This window comes from Meleagris gallopavo, chromosome 1 (genome assembly GCF_905368555.1).
Source record: "Meleagris gallopavo chromosome 1, MGAL_WU_HG_1.1, whole genome shotgun sequence".
NCBI classification, from domain to species: Eukaryota; Metazoa; Chordata; class Aves; order Galliformes; family Phasianidae; genus Meleagris; species Meleagris gallopavo.
The window spans coordinates 124,744,033-124,763,734 of record NC_139404.1 but is presented as its reverse complement, the minus strand read 5'-3'; the positions used below and the strand labels follow the sequence as shown (position 1 = coordinate 124,763,734).

The window sequence follows — 19,702 nt, the reverse complement described above, 5'->3', positions numbered from 1 at the left end:
ATGGGCTGGATGTGCAGACAATGAAATGGATGGAAATCTGGACGAATGTCTAAATCAGTAAGATTGGTGCTGGCACACAATCTTCCAGAAGACAGTAACTAGCATTGTATCCCAAGGGTCAGTACTGGGTCTAATTTTGTTCAACGTCGTCATTAATGACCGGGATGATGGGGCAGTATGTACCCTCAACAAATTTCATGACACAAAGCTGGGAGGAGCGTCTAATACACCAGAGGATTGTGCTGATATCCAGAAGGATGTCAGTAGGCTAAAGAAATGAGCCATCAGGAACCTCATTAAGTTTAAAAAGGCTAGCGCAGAGTCCTGTACCTGGGGAGGAAATATCCCGGACATCAGCACATGTTGAGTGCTAAATGGCTAGAAACAAGCTTTACAGAAAAAGAAGGAGCAGATGAGATGGAATTTTTGGGACAGAAAAATAAACTACCCTCTCTCTGTTACTGGGAACAGACCTGCAGTGCAGCCTCCCCCAGATAGGCTATTCTGTAAAAAGATGAATGTGCATGTTTACCTTCTGTTTGATTGAACATAAGGATTGAACACCCTCAAACTGTAGAACTGAAGACCCCATCATCTGATCCTAAGATAGATTTATATCTATCTACTTCTTTCTCCTTTTCTTCATTTTCCTATCTACCTGCCTATTTCTTTCTGTACTCTACCCCACAATTGTACCAATTAGACACACCAATCCTTAAGTATGATTCTCACTGTTACTGAATTTGCCCTGTTTTGCTGTTTAGCATGGTTTTTACTGCTATCATATTTGTCAAATTTGTGATTTCATGTACCTCTCATTGCTGTAGAATACTGAGGAGAGTAAAATGAATAAATTATTTGATTGTTTAACCTTGTTACAGATGCTGAGTCATTAAAGTAACTAAGTCACAGTGGCCTCATCACTGCATGACTCCGCAGATCTGGGAAATCCCTCATTAAAATAAAAAGGCACACCTCCCTAACAGCCTACCAAGTGGGACAAGACACTAAACTGGCATTATGGACTGGATTTGAAATCAAATTAGGTTTCCACACAATCACTTTTATATAGTCTAGTTGGTCGGAGGCAACTTTCTCTTGCGTGGTTCAGTGTTTTAGAAGATTCAGGAATCTTCGAATGCTTCAACTTTATTTCCACTTATCCCTACACATACACAACTGAAGAGGAAAAAAGCATAAAACAAATGGGATATGTGACTGTTTTTGTGAAATGAATGTTTTACTCTAGTTTGATGGCAATGGTTGCAGCTCTTACTGAGCTGTCAAGGTGTTCATTGAAGATTTTTGATGAAATTTTACTCTTTCTGTACTTCATCCTTGACAATTATTCACAAGTGCATGTACTGCCAAAATGCAATAACATGAATAACTTGTGGTTATGAAGTGAAGGATATGTTTCACTAGTAAGGGAGGGATTATGAAAGTCTGGTAAAGAGACATGATCAGACTTTTGAATTGAATATCTGATTGCAACTCTGTACGTTCCATTTGAAAATTTACAGGTCATGTATTTATATCAAGTGAAAATGGTGTCACAAACATAAGTTGACAATTTTTTTTGCAATCTTAAAACCTATTCTCAAACTCCTTTATCAAATCAGAGAGCACGGCTGCACATTCTTCACTGCTCAAAGTACTGTGTTCAGCCAATGTATCAAAATGCATACAAATTATTTGCCATCATTTGAGTCAGCACTGCACAGCACTGCCCTCCCTGTGCCCTGGTTTCACTCTACACAGCATTAATAGTGCACTGACAGTTTGGGTGTTGCTGAGTGATGGGTGCATGCCTGGGGCCACTCCATGACGAAGAGCTGCCAGGGACAAAAGGCAGGCTGCATTGCAAGCTAGACAGCACTGCATACGGCCCCAGAGCCACAGGTTGGACATGCTTGCTAATCAGAGCCCCTACCCCACCACAGAGCCTGGATTGTGTTGTTTAAGGGTTTTGAGATTAGTCCCTACAAATTCCACAAGACTCTGTCTGGTGGACTGTTCCATGGATAAGGAATTGGCTGGATAGGACCAGTGCACTTTAACACTTTTAACCAACAATCTACATAGTGGGATTGAATACACCATCAGAAAGTCTGCTGATGACATCAAACTGTGTTGTGTTTGAGTGATGCAGTTGATATGATAGAAGGAAGGAATGACAGGAATTGAACAGACCTTGACAGGCTTGGTAAGAGAGCCTATGGGAATCTAATGAGGTTCAATATGTCCAAGGGCAAGGTTGGGTCAGGGCAATTTCAGTTATGTATACAGCGTGGGAGAAGAACTCATTGAGAGCAGCCCTGCAGAGAAGGATTTGCTTGCTCATTGCTGTCAATGCCTGCAATGTTATATATTATATTGTTGATTACAGGTCATAACCAAAACAAATTTATGATTGTACCCACCCTCTTTACAATTATCTATCTTCCAGTGACTTGGAAGAACAGAGATATTCAAGACTAAGTTATGAATATATTGACCTTTTACTACTTTAGTTCCAAAAGTCAAAGAAAGACCAGAGTTGTCTTGAGTAAGTGATTGATCTAAAGGCCTCTGAAATCGATAAAATTTCTTATGAAATCAGCAGACTGAAGAATTCAATCTAAGTATTTATATCTCATAACTGCTGTCTCAAATGAGGCTGTAGCCTTGTACTGGCCACATGATTTTGAGAGGAAATTCTGACGGGACATAGGTAAATGAACAAAGAGGTTGTTGCTACTGAAAAATTACAGTTTGTACCTAAGAACATAGCTTTGACAATAATAACTATTACAAATTTTCAAATATAGTATTAAAGATAAACATATTTTAGAAGTTTCTCACAGAGAAGCAAAACATAAGATAAATTTTATCTCAAAAAGCTGTAAGAATTAACGATAAACCCTAAGAGTTATATAGAGAAAACCATGAGAACTCTGAACAAGCTCGTATTTCACATACTATATTGTAGTACTTTGCAAAGACAATACTTCAGGTCACAGAAGCTGAATGTCAGAGGACTTTCTGTTTGATCAAAGTGCTCAATACCCACAGGGCTGAACAGGAGTAATTATGTAGCACTGGCAAGTATACTGAGTCTAGTTATGCATGTAACTTGGAGCTGCACAGTCCTGCACACTGTTTGTAGATGGACTACTCTGAGTACACACAGTCTCCAGAAACATATACACACAATCAATATTAATATGAAGCTTAATAATAAAGTGAGTTTATATCAGACAGCTAAGTGGCCTGATTTCAAAAACTCTGAAAATCTAATACTTTAAAATACAGTACTGGTATCAAATCCCATCAGCAATAAAACCCTTGTATTTTTCAAGCACTGAAAACTATGAATGCTATGTATTATGCTTCAAAATTAAATTCCTACTTATGGAAAGCTTTTTCACTATAGTTAAGTATGTCAACACAGATATTCTGCATGCAGTTAACCATTTAAAGTTTTTAAAAATACTGTGGATATTCAATTAATATATAATCTACGTTAAAAAACACAGAAAAGCACTCCAGTTTGCAGTACTTATTTTATTCTATTAATCTGCTTACGGTGCAATTGAAACCCACATATAAAAAAGTGACAAATGTAATCATTAGCTGATAATAATTCAATAACAAATCCTGCTCAGTATAGCATGGGATATAAAGGCAAAATATTTGTTGTTGTTCCTGGTAGTGTTTCTGTTAATGCTGCTCCTAACTCCATTATTTTGGGAAAGACCTAACATTTTTTTGCGAATATTCTCTGAAGTTGCAAATGAAGTTTAGATACTGAGAAAGAACTGTATCTGGAGAGAACACAGATCCTCTTCCTTCGAATGAGATTCTTGTTATGTAACCACTTTCAAACATGCAAATACAAATTGTCACTTTTTCATTATCTACGCACAAAGAAATTCTGCTTACTGTTTCACTCAAAAATCTAACTAGAATGTATGCCCTCACAAAAACAAACTTCCCTAGCTGGCATTCAAATGACAGATGTTCACAGAAAATGAACCACTACGGACGGTTGCTTTTTTCCTCAGAATTTGAGTTTGTATTTATTTCAAATTTATTTTTTAAAAATCACTGCTTTCATGAAAACAAAAAAAAAAGCCAAACAATCCACAACACTATTCATAAAAGCAATTGAAGATTATCAAGTAGACACATTCAATATTTTGTTTGGTAATAAAACACTAAACAAAAAAAGATCTGAACTACATATATGTTCTTGTTTATAATTTGAAGAATTTTTATTTGAAAAATAATTTTCTAGTGTGTTTAAATTTAAAAAATACATATAACTAAATGTCTTTAGGCCTTTTCATGTGAGAAATATTAACTGTTCTCACCAAATTTAGAGACTTGTGTTGCAAAAGCACTATTTTATTGATTGGTACTGTTTGCAAAAATTTAAAACAGAATTGAAGTATTTATCATTAATTAGAGTTATAGAATTGAAATATTCATACTCAACTATGATTATATATAATGAAGTTGGTCTTCTGCTTCCAAAATTTCTTACTGCAATTAATACATAATGCTAAAAGAAGTTTGGTGTTTAAAACATTCAGGATTGCCTCAAAATTGAAAGTACTGGCTTTGTTATTGCTTTTGAAAGCTCAAACTTTGTGCCTGAAGTGAATTGTGTCTAAACAGGAAACTCACATGGTTATTTTCCTTCTGATATTTTCAGCAACTCTGCTGTGAACTTAGTCCTCCAAGTGTTCAACATTGCAGTTAGCCACCTCCAAAATATACAATCACCTCCACTGTTTTCTATTTAGCAAAAACTGTAAATGACTAAGAGGTGAAAGTTAAAATTCTTAAGCCTCGGCCATCATAAAACATAAACATCATAATTATTTCCAAAAGATGCTATTAAAAAAAAAAAATCATCTTTTAAATTCAGAATAATAGAAGACATTATTAGAGACCATATTTTCAGCAGTATGTCTCACAAAAAATGCACTGATAGATAACAAACACATCAAAAGCTCTTTTACTGTATCCAACATAAATAAGTAGATTATATTTTTCATGTGCAACTAAAACCACTGAATGAAAAATTTAGAGGGAAGAATTAGGCTTCTTGATACCACTAACAACATACATCAAAATGTGTGAAAAACATGCTAGCCATCAAAAGTTCAAAAAGACCAATAGCCTGATCATACAAGCCTCTAATGTGAAGTAACAATCTTACATTAAGGATAGACCCCGGCTTATCAGTGGTGTCCAAGCATATTAACATCCAGAAATCCCACACCTTCATATGGAAAATTGTGTTTGAAAATGACACAGATGGTCAAATGCCAAAAACTCTATTGCCATGAAAACAGTAGTCTACTATGTTAAAGGAGACTTGTAATTTTACACAAACAGAAATAATGATAAAGAAAGAATGTAAGGTTTTTTCTGCCACAACTGTAGCACCAGAAATAACATGAGTATCTCAGGCAAGGCCCTAGAGCACCAATGCCAACCACATATAATCTTTTAAACAATGTCAGTGGTCCAAGATCAAATTTATGTTCACTGACTAGAATTCATCTTAACAAAGCATTACTTACAAACATTGATAACAAGTGTTTTTTCTTGTTCTCTTCTCCAAAAAAATTGCAATGAGAGTCTAAGACTAGCTAGTTTCAACACAGCTGTCTACAGCTTTGAAAGGAGACCTCTGTGGTAGGGGAGATGAAACATTCCATATGGAGAACCAAGCAAGATCTTTCTGTAAGCACTTCAGAAGAATATTACTGAATATACTCTTCATAATCCTAGTGGGGGTTTAATTTGCTGAGTATATCTATTCCGGAGGAAGGATAACAACTATTAGACTTAATATATGGACCTAAAAATATGTTTCTTCTTAGCTCTCCTAGTTTGTGCAATATATTCAGTATGTATTTCATAAAAGTTAAGACACTCTTATTACTTTGGAGATACTGAACACTTACACAGTTCGCAATGGGAAATGCTGTGAAAGCTCTGCTGGAATCTTTCATCCACTACTAATCACTGAGTGAGGCATATGGTAAAAGAAATTGCTGGGGAGAGGATGTTTTTTTAAAAAATTTTGCTTGATTGGTGGATTTTTTTATTTTTTTTTCCCGTCTTCATGACAAAAGAGTTCACCATCTATACAGTAGTCATTTCTCAGCTTCCTCAGTTCCTAACTGCCAACCTTTAAGAGTAAGTAGTCTGATGTATCCAGACATGGGACAACCCATGTCATGATCTGAGAGCAGTTACTTGGACTGTTAAGAAACATCTACATTCCTTCAATGTATAGCCTTTTCTTGAAAAGAAACAAAAACCAGGCTTAAAGATGTGAGGGAAAAAATAAAATTAAAAAAAAATAATCAACCATCAAACAAACGAAAAAAAAAAATCTCTGCTACCATTGGGCTTAGTTTGGGAGACTGATGCAGATGGTATCCAGCTCCAGAAATTCTGTAGGCATTGCTGTTTTTTGCCATTACGAAAGCCAAGAGCATCAAGGATAACTGTACTCCCTGCTGTGCTACCTTAGTATCTTAACGAATTTAGCCATCTGAACCTACAACATCATTCCTCAAAGTACAGCCTTCGGAACAGAGCATTTCTGGGAATAGTACCAAGATCTGACAGCAATCCCTGTATGTGTTGTTACTGCCTGTGGCTAAATTCTGTATTTTGGAATACCTTGAGGCATTGGGTAATGTGGGTACTGGGCAATTCTGTGATGATTTAAAAAGTCAGAGTGCATATAAATGCTAAATATTGTCTTAGGAAGAGAGGAATCCTTTCCTTCCTAACGATACATTATGAAACACTACAAGTTATAAGGGAACACAAAATTGTCACACATTTTAAAACAATGAAAAAACAAGGATGGGTTCTAATTATCTAAATAATTATGCTGTGCCACTGTCTGGAGTAAACTTAATGAATTCTCTCCATTTTTTCTTTTTTTTTTCTCTTTTTCCCCTGATCTCTGATTTTAGTCTTATGTGATCTAACAGGGTGTTTTGATTCTTGAATACAGTTATGGCATATTTTGCCTCATGTACCCTATCACTCAGCAATATGAATAGCCTGCAATTTGCAGATCTGTAAGCTTCCCCTAAGCCACTGAGGCCACTCTGTTTTCCAGAGCCTGAACGGCATTATTTTTCTCTTGCTATTCCCATGTTCTAGGTATCATGTTTCTCACCTCACAGTCTTGCAGCTACAAATCCCATTAATTTTGTTATGGTTGGTGATTGTGGAAAACAGCTACTGCTGGAGTCAGAATTGTGCCTCTTTTGACTATCCTCCCAACTTCATCTTTCCTTATTTTTTGTTTTGTATACTCCAGTTTACAACAGAGAAAATGAAAATGTAGTGCACTGCAAATTAGATGATGGCCATTTAAATTATTAATAATTATTATCCAATAATAAATCTTGCAACTCTTGAACCCACAGATTATTGTACTCTAATCAGTAGTAATAGCATCAAAAAAGGAAGCAACTACTTAAATTTTTCACATGGTCTAGAATAGGCAGTGCTAAGATTTAAGTATGGCAAAAGATTCCTCCTCATTTTCATTTTTCCACTTGCTGCAACAGAGAAGATCCTCCCAGAGTAAAAAGCTCTTCAGGGACCCCTTGCCATTGCCACCACTTTTCCTGGCCTGCACCTCTTCCCCTGCCTCCCCTCCCCACCACAAAACTGCAAATTTGTGCATTTCTGAGGGAGGAATGGTGTGTATTTCTGTGTTTATTTTTGTGGGGGTTTTTTTCTTCATTTTTTTTCAGTCTAGTTATATGAAAACCATTTCCTTTGTAACAAAACATAAGCCAAGTAAAAATAAAATAGAAAATACAAAGAGTTAATTCATTTGCTCCTATCTTTCTTCGTCTCCCCATCTCTCCACCCTGAAATAAAAGAAAATTCCTCAGGATTTATGAGAGAGTCTGGAAAGCACATAACAGTCTAGACAAAGTCTATATTCTTCATCTTTTTTCTTTCTAACCTGTTTATTTTTTCTGTATCTTAAAAATGTTCATTCCTGAAAATAAAGACAAAATATTGCTCTTCAAAACTGAGCTCTTCTTCTGCCAAACTTTTTATCAGTCTTTTCTAGCAAATTACTTCTGAGCTATCTCCTTATATAAAATTCAGTGCTTATTTATTCATAGAAAGTATGTACTATAAATAATCAATCCTAGTGCATGTCAAAGCAGAGAAAGAAATTGGTATAAGGTAATAAAGTATGTTGTGGGAGATTTTTTTTTCCTCCTCCATTTCATTTTTCATCCTCCTGTAAATGAAAGTTCCACTTATCTGAATACATACTAGAAAAGTTAACATGGATTTGGAATTTAAAACATTCCCACTTGACTTTAAATTCCGAAAAACATAATCTTCCAATTTAAGAATAATGATCTAATGGAGACAAATGTAGAAGAGAATTTTATCTCACCACTTCCTGTCATTCACTTCTATCCTTGTCTTAACTTTTCAGAGTAATACTGTCATGAAGGTTAATGCAGTTACATGAATTTGTGATGGACCATTTCACACACATTCAGTAGGGCAAATGTATATGGCTCACTGGTAAACAATTTGCTCTACCGAGCACAAGTTCTCCATTGTTGAAAAAGAGGTACCTGGCAAATTAATTCATTAACTGATGAGACGTTAGCTGTAAAAAAATAAATAAATAAATCCTGCAACATGACTGGTTTTTTTGAGCACAAAATTAATACTTCTAGACACTCAAATATTAAGCACAGTGCCACTAAAGGCAATAGTATAAAGCAATGTAAAAACAGTGATAATAAGATCTTAGTCATACTTCTGATCTCTCAAATACACAGCTGACAGTAAGTGAGGAAAAATGTCTCTTGTACACATTATGTCACATTATATGCACAGGGGAAACTTATTTATTAAGGAGATGAAATGAAGGTTGGTACTCTGCACATTCTGTGGAAAAACTGATTTATTCTGGCTGCTTTATGTCTCACCAAAGGTCTACTATTTTAAAAGAGAACATTTTGGACTGGAAGAGGTTCACCAATTTATTTTGTTTGAAAAAGTGAACAAAGAGAATATTTGTAATTATGGAATATAACTTAGGTGCAAGGTAATGGTACAACAGCTTATATGCAGAATCTTCATCAACTATTACCTTAACATCTTTGACTGATTTACAGTAAGATGAAGAAAAAAATTCCCCCCACGTACCAGTGATAGAACCATCAAAATCCATACAGATTTATAAGCTTGTTTGTATATAATCCAAAATAAATTTCTTCACATTGTGCACACACACTTCACTCCAATTTCTCTTAGGAAACACAGGTTAAGAGTCACATTTGTCTTGCTGGAAAAACAAACAAGCAAATAAACAAAATCCTACAACAGAAAAATGTGTTTGAAATGAAACAGAAAAAAAGATTTATTAGTTGATAAAAATGAGATAAACTCAAGAAGTTCCTCAAAAGAAATGTACTTGAGGATGATAACACTGTATAAGGCTTATTAAAAAATTATGTGATATTTGATGTGTTTTATTTGAACAAAAATATTTTTAGAGTTTATTCAGAAAAAAATAATTTTCTTTCAGGAGTTCAACCTATATCCATGCACAGTGAGGATGATACTAAGAATCACATTTTGTCCCTTATCAATATTTCTGCTGTATTGCACATCCTCAGATAAAAGCCAAAGTTTCATCTTCAAAAACATCACTTCCTCTTGTAAGTCTGTCTCAATTCATATCCTGCTACTGCAGGCTATTCAGAGTACAGTATTTGAACTTTCACTACTCTCACTACTCTACCTTCCCTGTTCTAGTATCTTTACTGTCCCTATGTCTTCCTCTCATTCCTATCCTTAAGTTTTCAGTCTTCCTTTCGTGAATGTCCTGTTTTAAGACTTCTCCAAATGCAACTACATTCTTATCTAATCCTATTCCCTCTTCTCCCATTATCTCCTTTTTCTATGACAATCACCCATGTTAACCTTCCTTTGAAACTCATAATCTGTCCCCAACATATTGCTTGTTTATTCTCTCTGACTATGAAAGGCATCTTGAGGCTGTGAGAATTCTGGGAAGGACAAACAACAAACCAAGCTAGGGATGGAGGCAGGGAGGGGAAGAGGAGGGCAGGTATACGAGAAACATTCCTCCCTCATCTTGCACACACTTCCTCATCTTCACAGAATCACAGAATTGTAGGGGTTGGAAGGGACCTCTAGAGATCATCGAGACCAACCCCCCTGCCAAAGCAGGTTCCCTACACCAGGTCGCACAGGTAGGCGTCCAGGAGAGACTTGAATATCTCCAGAGAAGGAGACTCCACAACCTCCCTGGGCAGCCTGTTCCAGTGCTCCGTCACCCTCACCGTGAAGAAGTTCTTACGCACATTCGTGCGAAACTTCCTATGCTGCAGCTTATGTCCGTTTCCCCTCGTCCTGTCTCCACGTACCACTGAAAAGAGACTGGCCTCACCACTATGGCCGCCACACCTCAGATATTTATAAACCTGGATCAGGTCCCCTCTCAGTCTTCTTTTCTCAAGGCTAAACAGACCCAGTTCACTTAGCCTTTCTTCATAGGAGAGATGCTCCAGGCCCTTCACCATCTTTGTGGCCCTCCGCTAGACTCTTTCCAAGAGATCCCTGTCTTTTTTGTTCTGGGGAGCCCAGAACTGTACGCAGTACTCCAGATGAGGCCTTACCAGGGCAGAGTAGAGGGGGAGGATCACCGAGGGGATCGAAGAGGGGTACGCGAAGAGTCTTACTGGCTCTTCTAATTCACTCTGTTCATTAAACGTATGTCAGCTGACCTCCATCATCAAATTCCTAAAGCACTATATTTGAAATTCATCTGTATGTAAAGATGACATCAAACTAATACAAACACTAAGCATTTATCTTCAAAAACCAAAATACAAGGGCTTGAGAAAAAGAAAGACATAGTAAATGTAAGATTAAAGAAAGTATTTCCTTAATCGTTAATCTGTTTAGATGGAAGCAACTAATTCACCTGTCCATTATAACTTTTTCAACTAACAAAGTTTATTATCACAATAAGTATGAAATTAATATGCCAGCTCCCACATGAAGAGATTTCCTCCACCTCCAAAATTAACATCCAGTTTTGACAATTGCTAATATTTAATCTGCAAAGTCAGTGGATCAGCATTATCTGCTGCCCCAGTTCACCACCTGCACACTGGCAACTACGTATACCAAACAATTCTAGTTCGGGTAGCAGACCTATGTTAATACAAATTGACAGCCTTGGGCACCACAGCTCATCTGTCCAGCTGTGTATAATTTGCAGAAAGTTCTACTTCCTCTCACTCCACTGTGTATGGAGAACTTACCTTTGCTTTCATGCAGATGACACAAAGTGCAGCAGGCAGAGATTTCAATAATTGCACTATTGATAAATATGTATTTGGCTTGGAAGTCTCCAATGAGCAAATCAGTGCTATGTGTCTGATTGAGAAGCAATACTCTGCCTTGATGAATGCTGTCTTGAAGTACAGCACTGAACCACCTGCTATGAAGTATGGGTGAAGGGAACATCCCGTACAGCAATAACTCACTAGCTGATGCTTGGCCAATGGCTGCCCACCAACATTTCATTGTTGTTTGAATCTTTTTGCTTATACACCAGAAACATCCCATGAAATTCAGAAATTTCTACTGCATTATCAATTTCAGAGAATGTTGGTAATGGTAGATAGATCAATGATTCTCATGAGCTTCAGCTCTTTTTCCTCTACTCATCCAGAATCAAGAGGAATAATTTTTTTTTGTTATTTTTTTCCTCAAAACTTCCTATAATATAATATTGATATCTCTAATCTAGGAGCAGTACAACTGAAAATCGAGAGAGATAGCATAATATAACGTTATGACAAAGATAGTTAAAGTAAAAAACTGCCATTTCTTCACGGACACAGTTAATGAGAACTCTCCGTGGAAAGGTATACAAATGGGATCTCTGTACTCCATCAGTTTAGTTACCAACAAATACACAGCTTCTGCTGAAAAACAAATCAAACAAAATTCAGGCAGAAATCACAGAAAATAACAAGCCTGTACATCCATTTGTCTTTGCAATCACTAACAAAACAAGAGTTGGAGCATTACATACTCCTGCATTATATAGCATACTTTTCTTGTATATGTAGTCATCTGTACCTGTAACAAGCTCTTCAAATAAGGTATGGAGCTGCATACTTTCTCAGAACATATTGATTTTTTTTTTCTTCAAAAAAGGCAATTTCATGAGCAGAACTTAACATATCGTTGATAGAAAACTTTTAAGCTGTATGACTTCCTCTGTTCTATGCAAATACCAAATCCTACCTACTCATAAGACATGTTCAAAAGCTATTTGAAATGAACAGAAATCTTTGCACAAAATCCAACAAGCCTTGGTCTAATAGTACAAACAGGTTTATGTTCTGTTAATCTTAGGTTTGCTACACAAGTCTGTTAACGTTCATGATTTGTGCAATATCCACTAAGAAAATGAGTAAAAATCTATCACACGTTAGACAGCATGTGGCTTACATCTTAAATGGTCCCATATGAATAAAATACTGATTTTGTTTATTCAAAAAGACATCTGAAAATCTATTATAGCAAATCAGTAAAGGTAAAATCATGAATCATGTCTCTAAGCACAAATACTTTTGTTGCATAATCTTGCAATGACCCACTGATGCTATCATACTGCTGACATGGACCACCCACTGCCTCACTGTGCTCACATCCACTGTTTGATCTCCATAAATGTTCAACAAGCATTAACAAATGTCAATGGGTGCCTTTTTTCTGCATGGAAGAATTCAGTTCCACATCTTTGCTTCATCTATGTGTCCATGTCAGACACCATTTTGTCAGATTACCTCTCTGCCACCATCTGTCACATGGCAACAAAATGTAATGGAATACTATTGGGAAAATTCAACCTCTACTGCCATATCAACAGCCACATCTGACATCATGGGCCAACACTATAAAATAGGAGGCGTTACTTTTGGAGTAGCCCTCATACAATGCTTTTTTTTTTCTTTTTTTTTTTTTCATTTGAAACAAAACAAATAATATTTAGAGCTAATTATAGCACAGTATGCCTTGAAGAGGAAAAAATCCACAACCAACCAACCAACCAACCAACCAAACAAACAAACAATAAAATAACCACAAAATGGAAGAGTTACTATGAGTTATTCCAGTAGAGTTCAAAAGCTTAAAATAAATTCTATTATAGAAAATGTAAATAATTTATTTGAGCTCTCTTCATGGTGTCATTAAACACCTTTTGAGTATAATGCTTGTTGCCATTAAATTTACTGTTTTTCACTAAGTGTCCAAGACTGACTTTAAAAAGTGTGTAAAGAAACTTGATCACCAACTCAGAGACATTCTGGCAATGACATCACAAAGTTACCACCTGACGGTATTAATCATCACAGCTGGTCAGTCCTAACAGAATCATGAACGTGAAAAAAAATCTAGAGAGCACAGTACCAAAAGTTTGAAATTCAGCTCCTTTCAGGTCAAAACTAGACCTGTGACAGACCCAGTAACTAGAACAATACGTATCTTCAAGGCAATCAACTTATTAGACAACTTCAAGCAACAGTGGGATAAATGCCTGTTTATAAATTTCCTCTTCCATTTCTGGCTATAATAAAGTTATTAAAATGACAGTGACTTCCTTCACTTGGAAGAGAAAATAAATTCTTATCTCTGAAATTATTTGTACTGAGAAGCAGCAGGCTACCTGTTTTTGCCTACCATATTCGACAAAAGCAAATCTGAAAGAGATGGTTCAGCAAAAGTTTACTACCAATAAAACACAAAATTGCAGTCATGCCTATTTCATCTGTTATCTGTTATAGTGATGCATGGAAGTGGTTTAGTCTCAATTATTTGTATAATTAAAAATCAACATTATTTTTCATCATACATACAAATAAATTCAATTTAAAGTAAATAAAGTTGAGCTAATTCAGTCTGCATATGAAATCAAATCAGCCACTTAAGATGAAACTATAATTGGCTGTTGGTTAATCTAGGAAAGGAAACAAAAATTTATTCACAAATCTTTCATTATAACATTAAAAGAATCGAACTTCAATATGAGTCTGTCACAAACTTTACAAGCAATAGAAAAGAGTACTTTTGAAGGAAGCTATTTTAAAAACAGTACTTTGACAGCTACATACTGCTCTTGTTTTCAGAGTGAACTGAATCAGTCCACTGTGCTACTGTCTCAAATATTTTTCCTAATAGAAGTGCCATTCACTTTCAAGGGTTACCTCTCTTGAAAGGCTCAACTTCCCCATCAAAGTTGCAAATCTCAGTGTGCCCATAAATAACAGAAGAAAGACAAGCATGGAAAGTCCTAAGCCTCTACTGGAGCTAGTCAGTAGCACCCACTCATCAGAATAGATGGTATGAGACTAAGTGGTGTGTGGGTTCAGCACAGAAGACAGCAGAAAGAACGAATGTACATTGTGACATCAGAGGCTGCAATTTATTTTTAGATTATTACCATACAAATATGAACATTCTGAGCTAGGGATCACTCCAGCATGTGCTAATGTATTCGGTTTGCATTAGCCATGCTTGTGGCAAAGCCTCACTGCAGATCTCAGGAAAAGCCGTTTTCTATACAGGCTGCTTCTATTCAGATCCTCATAGGAGTTTTGCATGCAAAACACGAAGTAACCATACTTCATATACACCTTATTTTTAATGAAAATATTCAGAAAAAAAAAATCCCTACTAGTTTACAGGGCTTAAAGAGAGATGAGCTGGCATGTAATATCTTCAGAATAATTTCCTCCCCTTTGAATCCATCCACTACAAACTGCTTATAAATTGTATTTTTCAATTTTCTCTTCTCTAACCTTAAATCAATTTCAGGTTGTGAAAAGTTGATTAACATTGTGCCTCATCTCAATAGAAATAGTTTTCCAGGAGTATTACCTATAAAGCTTGTTTTTCCTCCACTAGACAGCAAGGCCTTATTTTGTGTCAGTGTTTTTAGTGTGGTTTTTTTTTTTTGTTTTGTTTTTTCCCCCAGTCCAATCTGGGGACTACTACAACAAATACAGTGAGAACTAGAGAACTATTAAAAGGTGACAGAGTTGAGTACATAACCCTGTCAGATGTGGGGATCGAAATGGCTCAGAGCATAAATGCTTTACAAACATTGCTTGAGTGCACCTGAGTTGAACTGTGACAGAGGATGGCTGCAGTTGGACATGAGACTTATATTGATCTGTGCAGTTCATGTTTATGTTTTGTTTTTACTAGTTTTTTTTTTGTTTGTTTGTTTGTTTAAGACTCACACTTTTATAATCCAGTGCACAAAACTAACCACTAACCAATTATACTCATGCTGAAGTGATCTTGAACCTTGATGACAAGTCTTCAAGTGACAGAATGACTAAATTATATGCTGGTTATAGCATGATGCTTATTCCTGTCCTACTCAGGTGGAGCTGTTCTTTACACTATGTGATTCAGCCATCAAATAGCAGCACGCGTGTTTGAAAGGCCAAGAGGAGGCTTTATTGAGAACCTGTCAAAAACAAATGAGCAAACCTCCATGTGGCAGTCAGTGAATGTTCCTTGAATCACTCTTTTGTTAAAAAAAAAAAAGTCAAACAGATCCTTATTTCTATATGATATAGGTAATTCAAAGCTTCAGTTAAACAGCTTTTCTTTCTGCCTCTCGCCTTCATCTCCGCATGAAAAATCTTCAGCCGAAGGATGCCTATTAGGATCCAGATTTTTATCAAATGTAGAATTTGTTAGGTGAATAAACTGCCCAGGAACGTAGGTGCAACTAAAAAGACAGTCTTTCCAAGAAAAAAAAATATGACAGTACAGCATCATCAGTAAGCCTATCAATTTAACCACTCTCCTGATTTAATCCAGTGCGCGTGTGTCATTCAGGGCTTGCTTTCATTTGCTTCCATTGTTAAGCCTTTTAAAAACTGAAACTTCATCACTAAGCACCGCACTTAGATGAATAAGAGAACAACAGATTTTTTTTTTTCCATTTACATGTTTGTATTATTTCTAGATGTCTGTGACACAGTACCGCGCTGCACTTAAAGAAACCAAGTAAGTAATCATTCCCTCCAGAAATGGAGAAGAAAGCAAATTTATTTTCTTTCTATACATATGCTTTGCAGTAGAGACCAAGCTTAAAGGCCACTAAATTCAAAGAGGGGAAAAAAAATTAAACTAGATATGAATCAGAATCCTCTCGAGGAACAATGTGTTTTGGAAGCCAAACTGAATTTCAGTTATAAGACCTGGTGTAACTTAATGGCTTGTACTCGCAGACAGCATACTAACAATAACAGTGTCTATATGATACACAGGCATAAGAACAGAGAAAAATAACAGCTCCACTGATATGCAAAACAGTAATAATTGCTCAAGACGCTAAGAACAATTAGATCAAAAATTAAGTCTCATTTTATAATATCCTTAGAAAATGATGTCTCACTGGTTTTCAGTCACCAGAAACTGCATGGCATGTTTTCTTGTTCTTGTATTTAATGATTCATTGGAATATGATTCATAAGGCAGTGCGTACTATCCTCTACTCATTACTATTAGCAAAAGAAACATGAAATGCCCTGCCATAACACATACTCATTGCATATCACTTATATAGATGTCTCTACATATGCTATTGATTGGTGCAATATCAAAAGCATGGCTTGTAAGCAAAAACAAAAGACATATGAAATTAGCTCAGTGCTACAAAGCAAAGTTGTGTTTTCATGCAGGAATCAAAATTAATTGAACTAATTACTTCTTTTCCAGCTGTGATAGAAAATTAGTTTCTTTCTTCGCTGTTAAATTTATATATTTAATAATCGATGAACATAATTTGCCCCATGGAACGTAGACTATAGCTCTTCCATTTATAGGAGATACGCAAAGAGGTCGTCACATTTAGACATTTAGAAGAAGAAAATACCAGAGATTTCCATTTTGGTGTGCTTGTAAATCCATCCAGTTATGCTTTGTTCCCTAAGACACCTGCTTCTACACATACACGTATATGCCATCAACATTATCAACCACTGAAAAACAGAAATCAGTCTGAATTCTACAAGCATTGAATTCAACACTTATCGGCCATGACAAAAAAAAAAAAGTCTATTTATTTTTATGGTTCATTTTTAAATACCAGATATCTAAGCACACGTATACACTGATGCCAGCAGTAAGAACAGCAGCAGTCCACCCACACAGCCTAGAGACGCAAAACACCCGAACACCACAGCTCAAACGGCTCCATCGGTCCCCGCTCTGCTCTCTGTGCCACCACCGAGGCACTCACAGCTTAACTTGGCGCAACGGAGGTGTGCCCAGGGGCTCCCTCACGCTCCAGCCCACCTTCATCGGAGCGCGGCCACGCACCGCCCCGCTCCGCCTGACGAACTTTCTTCCACCTCCTCCCTTCCCTCTCTGTCCCCCACGAACCGGCGGACACCGCAGCGCGGGCGGCGGGACGGCCCCGGCTGCGGGCGCGAGCCCACACCGCCACCTCCTGGCCGCGCCCCGCCACCGCCGCCGCGTCCCCCGCAAACTTCTCGCTCTCCGCGCCGAGCACCGCAACCAGCCGAGCTCCCCGCTCGCCGTGACGCGTGCCCCCGGGCCCATCACGGCAGGACGAAGGGGTCCCCCCGCGCCCTGTCTGCCCGACTCTGCCCGGGGTGTGTGTGGGGGGGAGCGGGCTGCTCGAGCTGACAGGCGGCCAAAAGCGGCGCTGCGGCGGGGCCGCCCCCGCTCCCCGGGGCGCTGGGGGTGGCGGCGGTCTTTCCTCAGGGAGGGGGCGCCTCACGCCGACAGCCCCCACCTCGCCCGCCCCCGCCCCGGCTTTGCGGAGAAGCCGATTTACTGCCGGGCGGGAGGGGGAGGGGGGGGGGAAAGGGAAAGGGGGGCGTGCTCCTTTTTTTTTTTTTTTTTTCCTTTTTTCTTCTCTTCCCCCTTCTCCCCAGTCCCCCCTCCCCCCCCCCCCCGCGCCGAGCACACTGCCTCTCCCCAGTGCCAGTCCCTGCTCCATCACGTGCGGGAACTCATGCCCATCACAAAAGCGGGCATTTTGCCCGAGCCCGGAAAGAAGGAAAGAAGGAAATAAAGAAAAAGAAAGGCAAAAAGAAATGTATAAAAAGGAAATAAATGAGGGGAAAAAAAAAAAAGATAAAAGAGACAAAAATATACATTAAAAAAAAAAAAAAAGAAAAAGGAGAAAAAACCCACCGCGGGTGAACCGCTTAATCCAAGACGATTCAAGATCTCCTCTGAAGGGCCACCTCCCTCGCTCTTCCCCCCCCATCCTCCTCCGTCCCCTTTTTCCTTTCTGTTGGCCGTGGCGGCGGCGGGGGAAGTGGTTAACCAAAACCCGACGTATTGGTTTTGCGTCCCCCCGCAAACCACGGCGCACACAGAGCACGAGGCACCGCTCCTGCTCCTCTCCGCGCTGGCAGAAAACTGTGGCTTCGCTCTTCCTCTCTCTCTCTCCCTGTACTGCAGATATTTTTTTCCCCTCTCTCCTCCACACTCTTCTGTTTATTTGGCTGTAAGGCAGAGAGCTACTTTGTAAACATCTCACACAGAGCCCCAGAGCCTTTCCAAATAGCTGATTGCAGCAAAATGCCTCCAAACAAATAATGGTGCAAGGAGACTACCGGGGACAAGACCGAAGCGGATAAAAAAGAAATAAAATTTGCATAAATGTGCATATGTGACATCGCGGTCGGCATAATGGTGGAGATGGCAGAAAGAAAGTACCGGTTTATCACGATGGGGAAAAGTAAAAGCACAAACGACTGCAGCAAACTGCTCGCCCTCTGCCAGAGTACCAACTGCAACACCTCTCCCCCACCCCCACTGAAAAAAAAAAAAAAAAAAAAAAAAAAAGCAACAGGGGAAAAAAAAAAAAGAGAGAGAGAGAGAGAAGATGAAAACGCAAACGATAAGCCCAGCACTCCTACCTTAATGCTGGAAGAGACGCAGAAGCAGAGGGGCTTTTTCATACAGCCACACAGCCAGATTCCTTCAGGAAATCCTCTCAGGGTGTCATGCAGCCGGTGTTATCACACAGGATCCTGCTCTCCTTTTTGGAATCCAACGCGATTTGCTTCTCCAAAGGAATGCAGTGACCATGAATTGGGGGGGGGGGGGGGGAGAGGAGGAGGAGGGGAAGAAAAATTAAAAATATCAACAGGAAATAAAACAGCACTGGACGCGCAGGAAACTCGTGCTCTCGGCTGTCAGCGACCTACATTCAGGCATAAAATTCATTGCAATCGGTGCAAGAGGGTGAGTTGGGTCTGCGAGCAGGGGCTGTGATTGCCTATGCAGAGCCCGAGCCGGGGAGGCTGATCTGCAAGGCAAGGCGAGCGGGGAGGGAGCGGGAGAGAGAGGTCCAGGCTGTACCAGGCGCACTCCTCCTGCTATTGGACCAAACTGAATGAAATTTACAAAGCCGGCAGCCAATAGCTCTCCGCAGTCTGCCCCATCACTACAGAAACCGTATCTCCATCCTCAGTCTCTTGCGAGGAGCATCGCATCCTCGCGCCGAGCAGCGGCGGCCGGGCCCGGGGGCGGAACAGGTGGGCACGGCGACGCGAAGCGAAAGCCGTGCGACAGC

General features: G+C 38.7%; 1 protein-coding gene across 3 annotated transcripts in view; it reads right to left on the bottom strand.

Annotated features, from left to right (window-relative positions):
- The window catches only part of NLGN4X (neuroligin 4 X-linked), a 166,654-nt gene extending 147,178 nt beyond the window's left edge, over positions 1 to 19,476 (bottom strand). Inside the window, exons 1-2 of one of the 3 annotated variants that reach the window (XM_085212770.1) lie at positions 19,335 to 19,468; positions 19,044 to 19,189 (exon numbers count right to left, since the gene is read on the bottom strand). The gene's annotated coding sequence lies outside the window, so the exon portion shown is untranslated. Of the gene's footprint in view, positions 1 to 18,309; positions 18,522 to 19,043 lie in introns of those variants that run through there. The other 2 variants (XM_085212802.1, XM_031557517.2) reach the window with 2 other exon arrangements.
- Between the last annotated feature and the right edge of the window lie 226 nt (positions 19,477 to 19,702).